Source organism: Neopsephotus bourkii, unplaced genomic scaffold, assembly GCF_033783945.1.
Source record: "Neopsephotus bourkii isolate Nb327-2 ecotype Australia unplaced genomic scaffold, CSIRO-AGI_Nbou_v1 NB_1388, whole genome shotgun sequence".
NCBI lineage: Eukaryota > Metazoa > Chordata > Aves > Psittaciformes > Psittacidae > Neopsephotus > Neopsephotus bourkii.
Genome location: NW_026901866.1, coordinates 1,019,225 through 1,032,021, shown reverse-complemented (window position 1 = coordinate 1,032,021; position 12,797 = coordinate 1,019,225). Strand labels below are relative to the sequence as shown.

The window sequence follows — 12,797 nt, the reverse complement described above, 5'->3', positions numbered from 1 at the left end:
CTGAGTTTCTTTAGTCAATCAAGTGTCTTGTCATCAGGAAGGTTAAAAGGGTGGCTTGATCATGGCTTCTAATTACATAGACAGGAAGAATATAGCAGATATTTGGAGCTTCTTTTGTTTAGTGGACAAAGGAATTGCAAGATTCAGTGACTGAACGCTGAATTCAGCAAAGTTGAAACTGAAATAAAACACAAAATGTTAATGGTGAGGCTAATTTAAACATTGCAGCTGCTTAGCAGTAGAAATTCTTTACTTCTTGGAATTTCCAGATTAGGATTGATACTTTTGCAAAAGAAACCATAATTACTAGGTAATATTATATGTGGCCTGCCTCATGATGAAGATAGTTCCTAGATAATAATAATGTTCCTTTCTGATATGGACCTGTAAGACATTGCAGGAAGGTGCTTTACCTGCTGAGTTATTAAGAGGCTACTAGAGGCAAGGAGCTTTTCAGAAGGGGATTTTAATTATGGATTTTGCTTTTGCTTGTTATTTGCTGTCACTCATATTTCTTGAGCTCTGAGTCTGGTTGCCCCTTTCTAAGGAAGTGTTTTTCCAAGGAGCTTTACTACTTGGTGGAGGTGTATCCTGAGCAGCTGTTAAGTAGTATTTCAGAGCACTTTTTAATATCTTCAATATATGCAGTTTGATGGATGTAGGATATTGCTACTCTTGCTTGCAGTTGAATATTACTGGAGAAGGTAAGCATTGGTTAGGACATAAGATCTATGTTTCAACTGTTAAAACTTCATTTAAGGGTTTGGTTTGTTTTTTTTTAATACAGTTTTAGGATTGTAATTGATTATGCAAGTGTTTTAAGGAAAGGTTTTAGCCATGTCAGAACTTCAGACAAAAAAATGCTTTTAGTATCAGGTCTTCTCTGACTAATAAGAGTGGTGTCTGAGGAGAAGTGGTTTTGGCTATACCAAATCTGAAAACCTCATTTAGAAATTAGATCTTAGGCCTCTACAAGTGCCTGAAAACTAAAATATGTGGAGACATAGCTCTAGCACAGCAATTACCACCACTGTGTGAGGCATTTCATGGTCTGGGTTGAGTGCATAACCTCTGACAGTAGACTCTTCTTGGCATTTCAGGAAACAATGAGCCTGATAATGTATATGGCCAGTACTGATATCTGTAAATGGAACAAGGAGGAAGCTCTTCTTTCTGCAATCAATGTGGGTTTCATTTTTATCTCATTGTGTCAAAACTGCTGATAGTATCATGTCTTTTTCTTATGACCAGTAAGTCGTTGTGTTAAGCACCTAAAATCCACACAGTCATAAACATAACTAAAAAATAGTTCCATGAATTTTTATCTATGTGCACATAAAATTTCATTTTGGGGAGCAGCTGAAAACCAGCATGAAAGGTTATTTCTTAAGGCTATAACAGACTGAAAGTAGAACAAATTATCAACCTGTTACACAGTGCTGCTATAATGCTCTGAAATGGGATGATGCGGTAAGAGGTTTTTTGTTTTGTTTTGGTTTGTTTTTTTTAATAAAATATTAAGTATAACTGATCGTTTTGGGGACTAAGCTCTAACTGTTATGTAGGTTTTCTTTACTCATTTATTATGAGTGGAATGAAAGGTGGAATGGGAGAAAGGGGACAGTATGGGTTTTTTGTGGGCTTCTTAGGTTTCTGGGGCTTGTTAACATATTTTGTAACATCTGAAGAATCTATTTTAAGATCATAAATTATTTAGTTTGAATCTGAAAGATGCCCTTTATTATAAGTTATCTTTTTAAGGTAAGTAAAACCTAAAAGTTTATCATTAGAGTTGAGGAGAGACTTGTGGAACACTGTGCATGATAATATTTTGCTTTGTGAGGCTTTTTTTACTGATTTGTAACCTATAATGTTAGTTGTGTGCCAGTAAAAACACATACATCGGGTTGCCTTGCCATTCTGCTTAAAGTCTGGGGAAGGGATCCCTCTTGCTAAACTAATGGTAAGATGTTGCAGTATTTGACAAGTCTCTTATGTCCTTTAGGAAGTAAGGACAGGTAAGTGTGTCCTAATTCCTCCAAAAAACAAGTTGCCTAAAAATTGCACATTTTATTCTGTTTGATGAGTTACTGTTTTCTTGCTAGACTTTTTTTCCCAACTTTTTCTGCCCTTTGCCAGTGTTGCAATACAGTTGCAGGGTTGGCACTTGTGCCAAAGGATTAAGTAGAAAGTTAGTGTAGTCTCCTTGCACAGGAAGTCAGCGGTGATTGTAGCCTGTCCTGGAATATATGCAAGCATTAATAAAAGTTATTTCACTGGTAGTACAGTGAACGAGAAACCTGCCTGTGAAAACCTTGCTGTCTTGTGCTCTGCTGAAATTAGTTTACGCTACTCTGCTCAGGGTTCAAATCAGGAGGCTAAAAGTGAAAAGCTTTGCAGCTCTTTCATACACTACTGAGGCAGCTAATGCTGGAGCTTGGGCTTCTGGAGAAATGAGCTTCCATAAATCTATCAGTAAGCTTCTAGAGACTTGCACAGGCAGCAGGGTCTTCCTAAAATGGCAAAAGAAAAGTTTTGCATGCACTGCCTGGTTTTGAGCATTCAGCAGAGTTATCGACAGCACCACCTGCATGGTGTCAATGCATAACAACCTGTGCTGGTTTTTGCTTTCTTTGTTGTTGTCTTTTTTTTTAAAAAAAAAAAAAAAAAAAAAAAAAAAAAGATGTGCTAGGTGTATGTTTTAAACAAGGTAGCTTGGGTATCAATGACAGAATGACCTCTATCGGTGCAGGTTTTATCCAGGCAGCAAAAAAAAATGCAGAGCTTAGGGCTGACATTGGCCATGAAGCTCATTTTCTGTCCTGTTGAAGTTACAGTGTTGTCAGTTTTAAGACAGCTCAGTTGTGTCTCTGTAAACTGCAGTAGCTCCTTTGGGTTGCAGTGCCAGTATATCCTGTATTTCTTCAATGCTTCTTTACAAAAGGTCTTGTAAATGCTCCCATTGGTAGGGCTTGAAACTACAACTTGTATATGTTCATCATAGGTCCATCATTGTAAGTATAACGTTTACATGGGAAGGAGAGAATTAGGAGATGATGAGGGTGATAATTGTCAGAGTAGGTAGGGAGATAAAGCACATGATTTTCTTCAGAATGGGCCTTGATATTACAGTAATTGAGAACACACCACCAAGAGATTATTTATGTGGCAGCAGTGAAGGAGAAAGCTTGGAATTCTTGTCTTTTTTTCCTGGCTCTGGGAATTAAATTGGAGCAGATAGTTATAAATAGCATAGAAAACTCTAACAAACTCCCTATTTAGATCATCTCTGAAGAGCAAACATAGAATGTCTGAATACAACATTGTGCTCTTAGGTCTTTTGGCAGTAGTAGGCTTCATGGTATAGATAAGTTAGCTTGTGCAGACACAGCTTTAAAAAAAAAAAAAGATATTTTGTTTGTTTTTTTTTTTTTTTTTAACTGTGTAACTGTTTGTGCCAGAAATGTTGCGGAAAATAAAGCCCATAGCTGATAGAAATATTCCAGCAAATAAGTCTGCAATAGCTCTGACATAGGTGAGGAAAATCACAGCAGTTTACTTTTTAAAATATTAATTCAGAACCAGATCAAAACTCCCTAATCTGAAGTGTTCCTTCGCAAGTACAACACTCACAAAAGGGGTATAATCAGAAATTTGGATTCTGTTTGTTCATTTCAGATTGATTTATTTATGTAGTAACTGCTACTTAGCCCAAAGTGTAAAGCTTGCATTCAAGCTGCGATGTGCTATATAGCATATTTAATATGGTATAGGAGATGGCATACTTGGAGAACCTGGACTGAAGCTATTGGCTTTGAAATTTAAAGTACTATGTTTACTTCAAGCAGGTAGATGTGACATGCAGTGACATTACATCTCTCTTGTCCTCTTGTTTTCCCCATGTCACATAATGGGTGCTGGTTTTCATGTGTCTGAGATTGCAAACATTTAGATCTATAGTCACAAGCTAGCAACAGTGTACCTGTGCTGTTTGTTTGGTTACCCATAGAAACACTACAGCAAAATTGCACTTTTCATCTTAATGCTGAATAAATTACTACTTTACATATTCAGTAATATATTCTCCTGTCACATAACTCTTGTTGTTGTTAATTGGAATTGCTTATGCTCATTGAGGGAGGAATACTTTTCATCCTGTTTTGAATGGAAATCTGTAATCTTGAATTTGTTTCTAAACTTCAGTCATGAGGAGAGCAGTGCAGGAAATTGCTGCTGTTCCACCAAATTAGCTTCTCAGATATCCTTTTAATTGGAGACGATAACTCAGATTCTTAGTATTTTAGGAAGCTGAACAATACAAATTGAAATACAGATATTTCCAGTAAGGACTCAGTTCAAAGAAGGCTTTTATACACAGATGAGTCTGCTAACAAATAGCATGTCATATGATAATGAGACCATGTTTTCTTCCACAGTTTCACATTTTCTAACTGCACTGCTGTAAAATAAGTGTTTGTCTATTCTCTCTTAAACTGACAAATCTCTGTTAGGGACGAGTGTGCCCACTATAGATAGAACATAGGTATAAAAAAAAAAAAGTCTAAACTCTCAATCAAGACCACACCACTTCCAAATGCAATATATTATACTTGTTCAGGACATTCATTTCCACCAAAGTATTCTGTTTTTAATGTAAAGACTTCAATTTATGTTTAAGAACAAGCAAGCTATAGTACTTTGACAGCCATTCACACTTAATTTCTTTGCATTAAACCAACAGCATTCTTTTCCACCAACATCCATTGTTAGGACAATGCTCTCAGACGGAATTTATGAGAAATGGAATTATGTTACCAAGGAGATAGCATTTACTATAATGAAGAGTAGATCCTAGAAAATGGCCCCTTTTACAGCAGCTCAGAACAGAGCCACAAAAGCAATTGATTGGTCTTGGCATTTAGTCTTATATCAGCTGTGTCATCCATAGCTTCAGGAGTGAGAACACTAATCTGAAGTGACATTTCTGTTCTGGCGGGCTTTTCTGCCCTGATGAAAGCAATTACTTCATTCCTAAATGATAATTTGCAGGAGTTTCAACCACTTTAATTGATAATTTTTTGTTCTGAGAAGTTCAATTGTGAAGTGATTAGCTGATTTGGTAAATAGAAATTTAAGGTGTGAAATGTACAAGTTGCTCCAAGGTAAAGTGCTGTTTTTTTGCATGCTGCAAAATTACTTGATAAAACTGCAGTTTCTCTGTTATCATGAGGCTGGCAATTGCTTAGTTCAACATAGGAAGAAAAAGAGATCAAAACACTAGTGTTCTGTTTGTAGAGTTTGGGTTTGAACTTGTGTATCAGAGCCCATTTAATTGTTGCTAAATCGAAGTGTACATTAGTTTTTAAAAGATTGTGTAGGATGGTGAGTTTGTAATCCTTAACAACCTGCCAAGTTCCTATTATTATGTTTTAATCACTCACTTTGGAAGTAAATCCTGTTATTTGAATGTTGCAACAAAGGTGCTTATTGGCAGTAAAACATTCAATTTAATGATTAGTTTGAGCATACACAAACCGTTTACATAATGAGAATAAAAGAAACCTGTCAAACAACAACTAGAGAACAACCTCAAGTCTCACTGACATAATAAAAAGCTTGTGTTGATATAGGTATTTTTTCATAAGTTGCACATTATTTTTACAGTAATTGTTAAAGCACATTTGAGAAAACGTATTTTTGCTATCTACATGGAAAAGAGGCTTTTTAATAGAACCAGTTCTGTGATATTTTCTTATATAGTGAAAAAATAATGGTCATTTCATGTGTTAAATGAGAAATACAAAGCAAAAATGAAGGTCAGACTGATTTAGCACATCAAACAGTCTTTGTCAGCCAAGCTTAATATATCCTGAGTTTGTGGAACAAATGAAATTTTGCTGCTATGTTACACTTTGCTTCCAAACAACCATTACAACTGGTTTTATATATTGTGTGAGCATCAGACCATCAAACAGTGCATCTTTACTGACGTGTCGCTGCAGTGATGATCTACAGCAGCAATCTGCCATTTATATAAGGGCAAAATGTGCATCTATATTTAGTTGTGAAATTGGCCTATTATACTCTTGATGTTTACAGAGGCTAACATAAATTAATGATGACAGCTATGAGCAGTGCATTAGTTAAGCAGCAGAGTTTTTACCTTGAACTTGAAGGTTCCAGCTTTAACTTCCAGCATATACTGTAAAGCTTTCTTCACACATTAAAGAAATTCTTCGAAAATATTACTTTTTCTTGGACAGCATTAAATGGCTTCATTTTGAGGACTATCTTAGTGATGATAATGTTAGATAATGGTTTCATTTATACTTTTGGGAAACTTTTGCCCCATGAGAACAGTGATATGTGTGGTGTGGCAAAAATGAATGCCCCTGAAAAGTGTTTGCTCATTGAAGGGGTCTGATTTGACAGACTTTGAACTTAGATGTCAGATATGCCTGGTCTGATGAAAAGAACAGTTTGAGGAAGCAATATGGCTCACTAGGTTATGGCCTGCACTTTAACCTGAAAGTCTCCTCATGCAGCTCATGTCAGAGTAAGTATAGATACTGTGGTAACTATAGATTCCAGTTAACTATTACTACAGATCTGACAAGTATGCAGGTGTTCAAAGGTTCATGGGTTAAAATGCTGAAGTCTTTGATGAATTTTTGATGGATGAATTTTTAATACAGGTCGACCTTTTTCCTTTGAGGCTGCATGCTAGATTAATTGATAAATAGTGAGACTGAGCAATGTTCGGATCTCCTAAGCAAACAAGTAGAATAAATCCATAAAAATCTGCCATCTCACTTCTCAGATGTACTTAAAAAAGAAAGAAGAAGGTAGAATTTATTGTGGCTTTTGATTCTCCTCCTTAACTCTTTTTTTGGAGATTTTACCCTCACAAAAGTACTCTTCTCTTTTAAGCAGTGTAGCTATTTATTATTAGTCTTGAAGTTCTTGTACTTTCAGTTCAGAAATAATGTCTGTGAAAAGGAAGTCTATGAATAAGACAGTAAAAAAAAAAAAGGCAAAAAAGAGAGAAAACATCGTCAAACAGTTGTCTCAAAAGAAAAAAATCTCCAAAGATAGAAAAATTAAAGGTAGATATATTAACATACTTTCAGTGTCAGTTTTTCAGAACTACTTGAGTTAGTCTTAGGAATTTAGGATTTTTTTCTTCTTTTGATTCACGTGTACAGCAATGTTAGCCCTCTCTCTTCATTCTTTTGTACTTGTATCTACTGAAAAAATATCCTGTTTAATGCATATTTGTGAGTTCCCTAGCATAGCATTTAGAAAAACAGAATGGTACTAAGAAACCTTGACAATGGAGGCTTTAGACCTCACCAATATCATCACCAGTGGTGATGCTTGACTTGCTAGACTGGACTTTTTAACTGCAGTATGTGCAAGTATGTAGTGCAGTTTACTCTGCTTTACTTTCTCCATTTTTCTATCTTTTCCCCAACCTAAATCTTTTTTTTTTTTTTTTGGTGTGAAAATGTGCAGTGCCGTGCAGATGAATATCCACTCGGATTGAGAACTAGTCTTGAGATGTCACTATTAGCCAAAAAAAATAAGGCATAAGAAGAGTCACGTAAAAGCAAAATAAAAAATACTCAAAATGATTGGGTCATTTCAGTATTCATGCTATTCCATTCCTTGAGCTTCTAATTAGGTATAATTTTCCCATGAGATCAGTGAAATTAAACCAGATTTTTATAGGCCAGAACAAGGCCTATGGGTGGCCACCTATAGATCCAGTTGGACATTACCTCAGTGAATTGCCCAGGCATTGAGCGAGCTTTTCTATGTATCCATATGTATTATAAATAGGTTTAACTGCCCATGTTGTTTGCACTAGTCATCTTGAAGCCCTCAGAAAAGATTTCCCTCAAGCGTGTGGCTAAGTGAGGGAATAGTTAATAGAGGATTCTTGTAAAGCATCAGAATGTATAAACATTCTTATTAGTTAAATTGTCATACTCACCCACTACATTGCATTGATGGAAGTAGAGAAATTATGTAAGTAGATTATTAAAAAAGGGGGAAGTGCTCTAAAGTTGATCTAAATATAAAAATATCCGAAGTATGACAATACCATGTCATGTCATATTAACACAAGGTAAGAACACAAGGATTTTTCTAGTGTATCTCATAAAATTGCACAAATTCACACCTGAGGACTCAGGAGCAGCATAAATTTATTTCCTTACATAATACTACAACTAAACTCAATTGCAAGTAAGCATTCTTCTATTTATATTGGAAAAGACTGTACATGGAAGGCCATAAGTAATCGAAAGTATCTTTCAGGGGATTGATGGGGTTGGATCACTTAGCTCCAGTCCATTTTTTTGAAACATATTCATTGTGTGCTCTAACATTGCACATCTTTTCCATATATCTGATTTCTTTTCTGTGAAATGGATATAACATCTGTGACTATGTGCTTTGGGGAGTTAGATAATGTTTAGGGTGGACCTTTTGATCCTTGAATTTAAAAGACCAGACTAATATAAAAATACACACAGATATTGTTTCATTCTCTGCAAAACTTGTTATAAACATTATTAGATACTGTTGAGTGTTATTTTTGTACTGTATCTGGTTTTGCTGCTACTAATCCGCATTGTTGTTAGAGGCTTAAGAAATTCGCTAGTGGTCGATAACAGCTAAATTAACAAGTACAATGCTGTTTATTATTACAAGAAAAAGTGCTCTGTTCTGATATACTGTTGCACTTACAAAGTTTCTCCTGAAATCAGGGGGGATTTCAACAGAATTATCAAAAATAACTGTGCATCTTGTGTGAGTTTGACATACTTCTCTGCTTGTAGTTAATGAGAATGAGCAAAAGGTATGAAGGCACACTGCAGACAAGCTGTCCTTTGGCTGATGCCATTGTATCTGGAGCTCAGCAGCCTGTCTGTCCCTGAAACCTTGTTTTATGGGCATTTCCCCCAATCCAATCTCTGTTTATAAAAAGTACAATGAGGGTACTATGAAACCTCACTAGTTCTGGTCTGTGGGCCTGAGCAGGGGGAGACTGACATCTCTGAGAAGCCTGACCGGGGGGGGTCTTGCCTGCATTAGGCTTAAGGGATCGGTGTAGGTGAAATGCAATGTGAGCTGCCTTTCTGAAAGTGGGTAAGTCTGCAATATATCTGCTTCCAGGCCACATTTTTAAGTTGCAGACAGAAATATTTATTTGTAACCACAACTGTTCACCTGTTTGAATTCAAAATGCAAACTCTTGGAGTTAAATTATTTTACTGTTTTTTACTACCCAAACTGAGACATGGAAGTGAGGTATGGATAACGCTAAAAAATCCTTGCTAATGTAAGTCAGCACATCTGTTGATCTGCTGTAACATGTTTGATTGCCATGGTATGCTGCAAAAATTAGGAACTGTGATTGTCCCATCTTTAAAGTGACAGATTATGATCTGTCAGACATGTGGAGGTTCTGGGTGTGCACACAGGTATGGATGCATATATATGCTTGTGAATATAAGATATCTGAAATGTTGTGACATAAAATATGAAGCAGGTTAAGTTTGGAATGACCACAAGCCCAATGAAATTACAAGTGAGTTATGAGTACCAATAAAACTTTTATGCAACACCATATTATCATGTCTTCTGCATCTGCTGTGTCTTCAGTAGAAAATCTACTTCAGAAATGTTGTGCGCATCATTTAAAAATTATATGATAGTATTTATTTTACCCTTTTATCTGTAACATCCAGACCCCCTTTATATCAGTCCAACTGGAAAGGCCCTAAAAGGAAAAATAATACGTAATTTACAAACATGCTATCTAATATAGCATTAGTTTTCTAGCCATTAAATATCTGGTTTATATGGTTCTGCATCTCAGAATTATAAGAAGCTAGCAGCTGGGAACCTCTTAGTTCTTAGTGAACTCTGTACATGGAACCTGTTTGAGAAATAAGTTCTTAAGGGAACGCATGAAGTTTCACCATTGTATGATGGCATCATCCTTTGATATAGTACTGTGATGTGCACTGATCCAAATATTTGAGCTCCTTCACCGAAGGCAAAGAGGGAGTCATATGCCTTTGGGTATATTTCCCACTGTTGCTTTCTTGTTGGTACAGTGGATAGCATATGTAGATCTGCTTGTCTGTTGGGGAGCCTTCTCTATCATGTAAGAGCTCTTAAATGTGCAATGCTTGCTGTCATGGTGCTTTCTGAATGTTTTTGAAATTCATTTAATAAACATGCCTGTAGTTTCCCACACTTGTAGTTTTCTCATTAATAGGAGAGCCTGTGGATATGCCTAGGTTTTTGCAGCTTGATACTCTAGCAAATTCAATGTGTGACCAAGAACCACCTCTAATCCAAAAGTCATCTGACAAGACCCAAGATGAGTTTTGCTCCTGTGTCTGTTGTGTTCTGTTGTTAGCTTCACACCCCTCTTTGCTAGCTTCCTCTTGGGGTTATCAGTGCCAGCACTTTGCTTTGTTAGGAGCGTTTGATGATGAAGCTGATGTTGCCTATCAGAATCACAGGTGCCAGAGAGGATTAACAGTGATGTTTAGGTCATATCTAATGAATTCCTGTATCCTGCTGAGGAAATCACTGCTCCCAAATTAAGGATGCATTGTATCAGCGTAACAGCAGTGTCCGACACGACAAGCGTATTTCCTTAGTGGAATTAATGTAGAATAGAAATTAGGACTTCTGTGCACATCTTGTCAGACACTGTTCCGAAATTTAGCTTAATGTACTGATGCCAAGAGAAGAGTGGTACCAATTACAAAATCCTTGACTCAAGTCACACAGTGAAGCTCCCACAAATGACAATATACCAAATGCCTGGGAGAAAAAAACATGTTATTGATAATTCTGTTCCTCAGAGGTTTCTTTTTTGTATCTGTTATATAAGATCCCCAACCCTTGTAATTTGGGATTTAATTTTTTTTTAAAATACATATATTTGGCTTTCAAATGATTCTGTTTACTGACAGAGGTAGACTCACTTTTCAGCTTAACTGATTTCCATTGCACACTTTTAGTGATCCATTAATGCATCACGTAAGCTTACATTGCAGTATATTACACAGTTTTGGCAATCTCCTGAACCCTATACTGGACTCTGTAAAATGCTGATTCAGTCTTTCATGTTGCTGAGGAATAGCCTATCACCAGTCAGTTTCTTACCTTTTTTTTTTTTTTTTTCCTTGCGTAGGGGTATAGTTAAGTGCATTGGAAAGAAGGTGTAAACCCCTCAGTGCAGACTTTCCGATTAGACCTAGAATCTCCGCTCTTATGGCTTCCTGAAACTTCGCTGGGGGACATGAGGTCCTCAGGCTTGGCTTCTGGAGAAAAAAAGTGTGGTGACAAGTAGTAAAGGCCATTCCCTATGCCATAAAAATGAGCTTTCACTTCGAGCAATTGGGCAGACACCTGCCTGTCTTTCCCTTATGTTACTGTTGTGGGTGTTTAAATTATATAGGGTATCTTGCTGCATTGAAATTAATTTGACAGTTCACATCTCACGGAAGTGTGACTTTCAGGTGTCTGTATGTACGTAAAACACTCCTATTGGCTAATGGACCTTTTGAGGGATTTTACACATCTATGATGGTAGATATTTTAAATTTGAAATTAGATAGAGATGCCATCTGCAATGAGCATTGTGGAATCTTATTTTCAGGTACTTTTCTCCTAAAATATAACTTACAAATCTAGCTGCTAGTGGTCTATATAGAGTTCCTAAAGACGAGTATGTACTTCAAAATGGGATTCAGTAGGATGGTATATCCTGTGGGTAAGGGCTTGCTGTTTCCTTCCGTATCTTTATCTCACCATGCCTATTTCTTAGCCAGGTTTTTTAAAATATAATTTCTATTATTGTGGAATTATGTAGGGAATATAATTTGCTAAGCATTCTCAGGAAAGTGTAATGGAGGGATTTCATTTGTGTCTTAAGAGCCCAGCTGATATGCTCTGTCAAGTCTGAGGTGGCAGAGACAGCTATGAAAATGCAGGCGGTTGGGAATACTAAAATAAAGAAACCTTTGTATTATTTCCAAATTAGAAAGATATGTAAATAGGGGTCTTGAAATCATGGTATTGTATTTGTGCCTAAATGCTACTGATCTACTACATATGCCAGAGAGCTTTTGTAGATCTGGCTATTATGATTATTGTGCTGATAAAATCTAGGGTTTCAGGAAGAGCTGTAAAAGCTTGAGAGAAGTATTTGCTGTTCCATTACACACTCTTTGGATTCTAGCTCTTTTGTAAGCCAATTAGTAGTTAATGGAATTGTGGTTGTAGATTCATTACATAAATAAATAAACAAAGGAAAGGAAAGATAAGAGTCTTTGTGAGGGAGGAGAACAGTTTCTACTCGCACAGTGGCTGGCAGACACCAACCCCAGCATCATCACCAACCTCTATGTACCCAGGCAGAGGTATGGGCAAGCTTATCATACCCTGAGGTGAACACTCTGCTCTGACTCAATTAAAAAAAAAATAAAAAAAATAAAAAAGTGTTTAAACCTCTTGTTGAAACAAAGAGGGAATAGCTGTTCTTGGTATTATCTACACATCAACCTCCTAATCTTTTGGGAAGAGTACTGTATACTTCTGCCCCAAACCATGCAAAAAAGGTTAAACCCTTTTCCCTTGCAAAGATGTATTATTGAAACCAACTGAAACTTGAGTTTCCTTTGAATTTTAGAGAAAGACCAGGAGAAGACTCCAGTGGCATTCAGCAGTTTTACACCAAGTGAACAGATAGCCCAGGAGTAAAA

The 12,797-nt window shown here is 36.5% G+C and overlaps 1 protein-coding gene across 5 annotated transcripts in view; it reads left to right on the top strand.

Moving 5' to 3' along the window:
- The window catches only part of NPAS3 (neuronal PAS domain protein 3), a 613,669-nt gene that overhangs the window by 171,911 nt on the left and 428,961 nt on the right, over positions 1 to 12,797 (top strand). The gene's annotated exons all lie outside the window — the stretch shown is intronic.